At 43.2% G+C, this 9,273-nt stretch overlaps 2 long non-coding RNA genes across 2 annotated transcripts; both read right to left on the bottom strand.

Moving 5' to 3' along the window:
- Window positions 1-550: 550 nt before the first annotated feature.
- LOC138953985 (uncharacterized) lies at window positions 551-2,955 on the bottom strand. The gene is made up of 2 exons (XR_011451659.1): window positions 1,190-2,955; window positions 551-860 (listed from the first exon to the last, which is right to left on the bottom strand). It is a non-coding gene; the product is annotated as an uncharacterized lncRNA (long non-coding RNA).
- A 4,735-nt stretch (window positions 2,956-7,690) lies between these two features.
- Window positions 7,691-8,514, bottom strand: LOC138953984 (uncharacterized). The gene is made up of 2 exons (XR_011451658.1): window positions 8,328-8,514; window positions 7,691-8,000 (listed from the first exon to the last, which is right to left on the bottom strand). It is a non-coding gene; the product is annotated as an uncharacterized lncRNA (long non-coding RNA).
- Window positions 8,515-9,273: the final 759 nt, after the last annotated feature.

Below are 9,273 nucleotides of genomic sequence, written 5' to 3'. Positions count from 1 at the left end.
TAGTGGCAGAGTCTTTGAGAGAAGGTTCAGGCTTAACCTATGTGCTGAATTTACACATTTTTTCCGAAAGAACATTAATGCTTTTATTTTGAACTTACCATGAGTTATCCCTTGATGTCAATGGAAGCAACTACAGATTTGTGTTTAGCTCGTTACGAATCAACACATATGCGAAGTAAAAACAGACATGTTGAAAATAGAAGAGGAGACGCTTTTGACGCTTTGAGAGTTTATTGCTCTCAGCTTTAAAAGCCCTTTAGACAAGGGGATATACTTTACAGAAGAAATAAACATAACCATCTCTGCAAACACATCCACACACACTCTCTCTCTCTCTCTCTCTCTCTCTCTCTAGAAGAGGAGAGAAACAAAGAGATATGTGACATATGTGTGTGTGTGTGTGTGTTGCGGATCCTAGTCTGTTGCGTACTCGGAGGGTACGAAGACCTCACCTTTTACGTTATAAATCAGAACAAGAATGAATTTTGTTTCTAAAAAAAATTCTATCACACCATTATTGCAGATTCATGCACAAAACACACAAGACGTATTTGTAAATTTATAGATTCAACTTTTATTTACTGGCTTGTTCCGTGGTCGACGGGTTATTCTTCATTTCTGTATCGTTCATATATCCTGGATCTAATTCTAAAAGTCACTCATCTTGAAAATACGCAGTGATGATGTTGACAGTCGGAACGTCGTGTGGTCCAGGCTGGTTATCGTCGAACGGTTATATAAAGTTCATCATTGATGATCAGGAAAACATCGCACGAAGTTAGAGGGTTGATCGTGAAAAAAACTCGTCCCTCAGATCTCGAACTGGAAACTCGTAGTCGTAACTCGAAACACCAACATATCTGTCGAAATAATGACAAGTCTCAGAACTGGGAATTATTCTATCATCATACAAACCGTTTCCCCTGAGACCTGTGTGATAAAAACACATCTTGTTATTCAAATGGAGATCCAACTATATCATTCATTACAGCACTTTATAAACAATTAATTATCCACATTCGTTCCTCATGCTGCTCAACGTTCATACAATGTATTACGTTTGATCTACAGTGATCACATAAAATCTTGGTATTTGATCACACTTGTGATACCGTGACCAATACAGTGCTCATAAAAATTAACTTGGTAACCTTGGGAAAATCAACTTGGATCTAAAAAACATATTTACCGAGAAAAGATTCCATCACCCTGACGGTTACCGGCTACCGCTGTCGCTCACTGCCAGATCTCTGGTCGCTCCGTGAAAGATAGGGTGTCTCCTCTGTGTAAGCTCTTGCCAACTTCGTTCGCCCTTGGCGATGGGTTTTGCTTCTAGGCATGGGCATAGAACGGTGTTGTTGTGGTCCTCTCATGCTTTCGCTCCTTTTCTTCCACTTTCCGTTGCCTTTTCTTTTCGATCGTTATTCTTTTCTCTCTCTGCGCAAACTCCTTAATCGCTAACCGAAACTCATCTTTGCGTTGTTAGCTAACCTAGACCAATGGAAACTCTTGTCTATTCGCGAAAATAGCGATCAAGAATTTCGTACCTAATAATAACCTCATTTATTATCTAACTCCTTATGTTCCCAATACTAATGAACAAAGTAAACTGACGATCACATCGAAAGTAAAAGAATAAGCTTTGAAGGAAACTCCTTCAAGAAATACGACAACTCCTTGACGACAAACAAAATGACGTCAACTGATAGCAAAACTTTGACGTAATTATACTTCGGTTTTCCCGACGATTCATAGGCACTTGCTGCATCACCTAATTAAATAGACCATAGGTGCCTGACGGTGCTCGGTATTTGTATGGACCTGAATAGCTTGCGTACATTTTCGCAACATACGCCCCTCCTCTTGAGCTGAAACATTCATGTTTAAGCTAAACCTAGTTATTCAGTCTGCTCAAATAGTCGGCCCCAACGTTATCAACCCCTCGGATGATTTTAACAGTAAAGGAGTACTGTTGTAACTGGAGTGCCCATCTCATGAGACGTCCATTCTCTGTCTTGGTCTTCTGCAGGTATGTGAGTGGTTGGTGGTCGGTCTCCAGAGTGAAATGTACCGAGTACAAGTATTGTTCAAATTTCTTGATCGACCATACTACTCCCAAACATTCCTTCTCAATGACCGAGTAGTTACGTTCTGCCTTGTTCAACTTCCTGCTCGCGTACGCCACTGGTTGAAGTCCTTGACCTTGGTCCTGTAGAAGTACCGCGCCTATGGCGATATCGGACGCGTCACTCCTCACTGTGTAGGGTTTGTCGATATCTGGCAGTAGCAGCACTGGCTTGCATACCAGACTTTGTTTGAGCTTCGTGAAGGCTTCCTCGCACTCTTCGTTCCACACTACCCTTTCAGGTAGACCTTTCTTTGTCAAGTCCGTCAGCGGTGCACTGAGATTGGCATAGTCACTGACATACTTTCTGTAGAATCCTGCCAGTCCTAAGAAAGCCCTGACTTCCTTTTTGGTTTCAGGTCTTTTTGCGCTCCTGATTTTCTCGGTCTTTTCGTCATCTGGTTTGGTCATGCCTTGCCCTACGTGGTGTCCCAAGTAGTCCAGCTCTGCGTAGCCAAAGTAACACTTTGATGGCTTTGCAGTCAAGCATACCTCTTCCAGTCTAGACAGAACTGCTTCTACCGCCTCTACGTGTTGCTCCCACGTTTCTGTCGCGATAATGATGTCGTCTATGAAATGCTCGACATCATCACGTCCTAGCGGTTCTAAGAGTTTCCGCATCATGCGAGTAAAGATCATGCTGGCTGTCTTCACTCCGAACGGTAAGTAGGCGAACTGGAATTGCCCAAGTGGTGTGCTAAAAGCAGTTTTTTCTTTGTCTTCTTCCTTGATGGGAATTTGCCAATACCCCTTTGTTAAGTCAATCTTTGACAAATAGCTCCCTTTCTGCAATTTTGCAAAGATCAAGGGTACGTCTGGGATAGGCTCAGAATCGAATACTACTTCACGATTCAGCTGTCTGTAGTCAATACAGAATCGAATTGACCCATCCTTCTTTTTCACTAATACAATCGGACTGTTGTATGGTGAAATGCTAGGTTCTATGACACCTAACTTCAGCATGTCATTGACCTCCTTCTTCACAATTTCTACTTGTGAAAAGGGTAGCTTGTACTGTTTTACATGCACAGGTTCTTGTGATGTCAGTTTGAACTCACACTCTTCGATGACACATTTCCCAGGTATGTCTTTGAGTGCTTTGACCTTCCTGTCACAAAGTGCTTGTATTTCTGCTTGTCTCTGTGGTTCTAGGTCTGGATTGATGTTTACATCTTTGGGACCTTCTTTTGGTTTTAGGGAAAGCATGGGAAATCGGTCTATCCCCAACTCACCCATTTCATCATCATGCACATCATCCACCACCACCGCCACTATTTCTGGAACTTCCACTATAGTCTTTGCTTTGGTTTGCTCGGACTTGTTCTCTTTGGACTCTGACTCGCGTTCTACATACAACTTCAGCAGATTTGCATGTAGCAGCTTGTCACGTCCCTTGATTTTCACCCTGTAGTTGCAACTACCGACTTTCTCTATCACTGGGTACGGACCCTTCCATGTCAGCTGCAATTTATTGTGCTTCTCAGGCAACAAAAGCAACACTTTGTCTCCAACCGCTAGACTTCTTTCTTTTGTCTTTTTGTTGTACGCCTTTGTGTACTTGAGAGCAGCCTTGCTGAGATTGTTCTTGGCAATCTCGCAAGTCTTCTCGATTTTGTTTGTGAGATCAACAATATGACTGACAGTGGAGCGTGTCTCATCTGCTGTGTCCTCATTTGTCCATACTTGACGTAGAACTTGCATGGGACCTCTGACTTCTCTGCCATACAGCAGTTCAAATGGTGAGAATTTCAGACTTTCTTGTGGGACTTCCCTGTACGCGAACAGTAGCGCAGGGAGAAACTTGTCCCAGTCTTTTGGTTGCTCTTGGCAAAGCTTTTTCATCATGTGTTTGAGCGTAGAGTTGAATTTTTCAGTCAACCCGTTTGTCTGAGGATGCCACGGCGTAGTATGGATGCCTTTGATGTTCAGAAGTTTGTTTACCTCTTCCATAACCTCGCTTGTGAACTGGCTACCCCTATCGGTCAGTACCTCCCGAGGAATGCCCACTTTTGTCCACATGACCCACAAAGCTTCACTCACTGTTTCTGTTCTAATGTCTTTGAGTGGTGTAGCCTCTACGTACCGTGTAGCGTAGTCTACCATAGTCAATATGTATTTGTGCCCTCGGTTAGATGCGGGTATGATGGGCCCTACGATATCGACTCCCACTCGTTCAAACGGTGTCCCTATCAGCGGCATGCTTTTCATAGGCACTTTCCTTGTAGCCCCCTTCCGCGAGCTGCGTTGACACGCATCACATGACGCGCAATACCGTTTGACGTCACCACAAATCCCTGGCCAATAAAAATCGCGCCAAATTCTGTCTCTGGTGCGACGCACGCCTTGATGCCCGGCCATAGGTGTGTCGTGTGCTAATTTTAGAACGTCCGTTCTAAAACATTCTGGGACAACCACTTGTTTGCATGGACTGCCGTTGTCCATGTATATCCTATAAAGGATATCCTTTTTCCACTCGTAATGAGTGCCGTCTTTTGCCCCCTTGGCAACCCGATCGCGGATTTTCGCTAGAGAGGGGTCTGTCTTTTGCTCTCTAGACAAATCCTCTGGCCGAATCTGACCGAGATCGATTTGTTTCGGAACCCAGGGTTTTTTCTCCGCCTTCTGTTTTTCCTGGTTCCGAGTCTGTACAGGCGCACACAATTGTGGCTCTGCCTCCCGTTTCACAATTGGAAAAACAGGTACACTGATCTCGTTTTCATCCATATCCTTTCGGATATTACCGATCAAGACTTGGTGACACAAAGCCTTTGCCACCAACACGCGTGTGACTCCCGAGAAAAACGGTGTGTCCATTTGTACAACCGCTATCGGCATTTTTCTCTGACGCATATCTGCTAGGGTTATGTTCTGGTGTTCGCCCGTATAACACTCCGGCGGCACTAGTGAAGAGTTCACCACTATACAAGTTGCGCCCGTGTCACGGATACCACTTGCGTCCTTTCCCTCAACCTGTACTCTACAGTTTGGATCGTATGCCTCGCCCTTACGACATTGGCATGTGACCTCGTCACCTGACGTTCGAACTGCAGCTAGTAATGTTGATGCATAATTACTGCTGGGTCTTGGCCCATCCAATCTTTTGGGACAATCACGCATCATGTGCGGCCCCCCACATCTGAAGCACCCCTTCGTGTTGGGTGGTGGTCTATTCCCTGTTTGCCTGTTTGGATTACCCCCCGACCTCTGTCCAAAGTTATTGCCCTTGTGTGGCTGCCTATTGTCTGACTGTGCGTTACCCCCGGTTGGAGGTGGTCCATTACGCGGCTTATTGTCAAACCTACGCTCGCCCCCCTGTGACTGTCGCGGTGGCATGCGTCCCCCGGCATCACGTGCATCTATGTATGTTTGCACATGTTTCACAACATCATCGATGTTAGTCGGATTTCTTTCCCTAACGAATCTGTTTTGGTCCGGAGTTAGGACATCCAACAGTTTGTCTGTGAGAATTAAATCCTCCAAGTCACCCGACTTCCCTTCCTTTTCGGACAACTCCTTCCATCTATCTAGATAGGTTTTCATGCGTTTTCGGCATTCTTTGATGCTCTCTTCCTTTTCCCACTTAACCTCTTTGAATCTCTTCCTGTAAGATTCAGCAGTCAGCTGAAAACGCTGCAAGATCGCTGTTTTCACCTCGTCATAGTTTACTGACTCCTCATCAGACAATTCGATGTACACCTGTCGTGCTTGACCTCGCAATTGCCCTGACAATCGAATTGCCCACTCATCTTCATCCCAATCTGATAGTTTTGCAATGCGTTCAAACTGTTTGAAGTAGGCTTCTATATCATCTTTGTCATCCAAAATTGGCAGATTGATATGTATCTTGCTACTTGACTCTCTGGGCATATGATGATTATTTTGGTTTACATTCTGATTTAAACCTAGGTCAACCATTTCCCGCATTTTCCTCAGTTCGAATTCTTGTTGCGTTTCTATCTCTTCACGTCTTTCTCGCGCCCTTCTTTCCTCCCTTCTGTCTTCTTCTTCCGCATCCCGTTTCTTTTCCTCTCGATTTATCTCTTCCAGACGTCGCTTTTCGATATAGTCTGCCAACTCTATACCTGACAGACCCAGGATAATCCCATCCTGCTTGAATGCCAACAGCGGAGAATCCGCCTCCATAACCTGCCGTCTCGGCATTTTCTTAACTTGTCGGTGCAACAACTAGTCTCAGTTATTTTGCCAAAACACACTAAAGACTCAGTTCCTCAATCCTAATTTGTCTACACGTAACCCTGGTATACAAAAGTAAGGAATATAAGAGCACACCTCTAATCACTACCAGATTAGAACACCGACTGACTATAGTAGTTATGTCTTTAACCTAGACCTACTCGACTCCCGAGTTAACTGCTATATCAAACTTCCTTGTGAAGGGTTATAACAACTGATAACACAATCACCACAACGTGATCTGGCTTCCGAGTGACCTTGACACTAATTCAATAGCACAAAACCTAGTCACTACTGACACAGGAAACACACCAGCTTCACTAAAATAATCTATCACAACAAGATTATTTTCCTTACCTAGTCTCAGTATAGTGTCACATTGACCCAACTATACTAAACCAATATCGACTTTCGAAATTGGAAATCGGCTAACTGGATTTTACAATTCTGACTTTCAGAACCTAGACAAAAACAACCATAATGCTTTTATATGTCTATCCATCCAAGTTAAGCTTTACTAGGTAAACTCGAGTTTTATAGGTTCAGCAATACCATGCTAATTCTCTACCTATCATCCAAACTCTCATCAGACCCTACTGCACTTCTTACAATAGTTCCGGTGAATCTTCATTCAAAACTCAGCTTCCCTGAGTTGAATTACTTTACTTTAATCTATGACAACTATATTTCTTATGCCACCAAGAAATACAAAGTCATGGACGATTTTAGTCCAAGCGTGCGCTTACATTCAAGTATTGCTTGACTAAAATGGAATAGTGCCTTCGCACAAAAGAATATATGTTGATGTTTCAGTTCGGTTTACAATGTTTCCCTTTTCTTTTAGAATTCGTAAATTGGCTATCTCAAGAAAACCTACCTCGCGTCCAAGATAATTTTCCCAAGGAAACCAATCACAATTCTTTCACTCATACACTTCTACTGGTATCACCTACTGTATTCACAAATACTGACAGTTCGTATGTGAAACAAAAATCTACGTGTTACAACATACCTATCCAACTGACCTATTCATGCACATGCAGTCGTGCAAAATGTACAAATACAAAAATGAATTACCATAGCCAGACCTCCGAATGAGTTTTGTGACAAACCTGCACAATGGTGTGATACCCAACTAAAAAATTTAGAATTTTGGCTCGTGTCTTTGGAAATAATCCCAAAAACAAGAATGTCTTGGAACTATCCCGGACGAGTACCCCCAAATGTTGCGGATCCTAGTCTGTTGCGTACTCGGAGGGTACGAAGACCTCACCTTTTACGTTATAAATCAGAACAAGAATGAATTTGGTTTCTAAAAAAAATTCTATCACACCATTATTGCAGATTCATGCACAAAACACACAAGACGTATTTGTAAATTTATAGATTCAACTTTTATTTACTGGCTTGTTCCGTGGTCGACGGGTTATTCTTCATTTCTGTATCGTTCATATATCCTGGATCTAATTCTAAAAGTCACTCATCTTGAAAATACGCAGTGATGATGTTGACAGTCGGAACGTCGTGTGGTCCAGGCTGGTTATCGTCGAACGGTTATATAAAGTTCATCATTGATGATCAGGAAAACATCGCACGAAGTTAGAGGGTTGATCGTGAAAAAAACTCGTCCCTCAGATCTCGAACTGGAAACTCGTAGTCGTAACTCGAAACACCAACATATCTGTCGAAATAATGACGTCTCAGAACTGGGAATTATTCTATCATCATACAAACCGTTTCCCCTGAGACCTGTGTGATAAAAACACATCTTGTTATTCAAATGGAGATCCAACTATATCATTCATTACAGCACTTTATAAACAATTAATTATCCACATTCGTTCCTCATGCTGCTCAACGTTCATACAATGTATTACGTTTGATCTACAGTGATCACATAAAATCTTGGTATTTGATCACACTTGTGATACCGTGACCAATACAGTGCTCATAAAAATTAACTTGGTAACCTTGGGAAAATCAACTTGGATCTAAAAAACATATTTACCGAGAAAAGATTCCATCACCCTGACGGTTACCGGCTACCGCTGTCGCTCACTGCCAGATCTCTGGTCGCTCCGTGAAAGATAGGGTGTCTCCTCTGTGTAAGCTCTTGCCAACTTCGTTCGCCCTTGGCGATGGGTTTTGCTTCTAGGCATGGGCATAGAACGGTGTTGTTGTGGTCCTCTCATGCTTTCGCTCCCTTTCTTCCACTTTCCGTTGCCTTTTCTTTTCGATCGTTATTCTTTTCTCTCTCTGCGCAAACTCCTTAATCGCTAACCGAAACTCATCTTTGCGTTGTTAGCTAACCTAGACCAATGGAAACTCTTGTCTATTCGCGAAAATAGCGATCAAGAATTTCGTACCTAATAATAACCTCATTTATTATCTAACTCCTTATGTTCCCAATACTAATGAACAAAGTAAACTGACGATCACATCGAAAGTAAAAGAATAAGCTTTGAAGGAAACTCCTTCAAGAAATACGACAACTCCTTGACGACAAACAAAATGACGTCAACTGATAGCAAAACTTTGACGTAATTATACTTCGGTTTTCCCGACGATTCATAGGCACTTGCTGCATCACCTAATTAAATAGACCATAGGTGCCTGACGGTGCTCGGTATTTGTATGGACCTGAATAGCTTGCGTACATTTTCGCAACAGTGAGTGTGTGTGGGGGGGGGGGGGGGGGTGGCAGACAGACTGACAGAAAAGAGGAACAGAGACAGAGCGGGCAAGGGAGCTAGAGAAAGACTTACCGGTTATGTGCTAAGAAAACGATAGAAATGCAGAGAAGGGAAGAGGAGCGAAGCGCACGTAAAGAGGATTTCCATCTGCTGTGACAAGCCTCCACACACGGCTGATTCCTTGACGAGGTGTGGGAGCTTGAGTACTTCTATGACCCCGAGAGCTATGCCAGCGGGAGTGTCAAAACTTCTGGTAGCGTC

The sequence above is a fragment of the Littorina saxatilis genome, linkage group LG17 (genome assembly GCF_037325665.1).
Source record: "Littorina saxatilis isolate snail1 linkage group LG17, US_GU_Lsax_2.0, whole genome shotgun sequence".
NCBI classification, from domain to species: Eukaryota; Metazoa; Mollusca; class Gastropoda; order Littorinimorpha; family Littorinidae; genus Littorina; species Littorina saxatilis.
The sequence above is the reverse complement of the archived record's forward strand: the minus strand, read 5'-3'. Positions and strand labels throughout refer to the sequence as shown.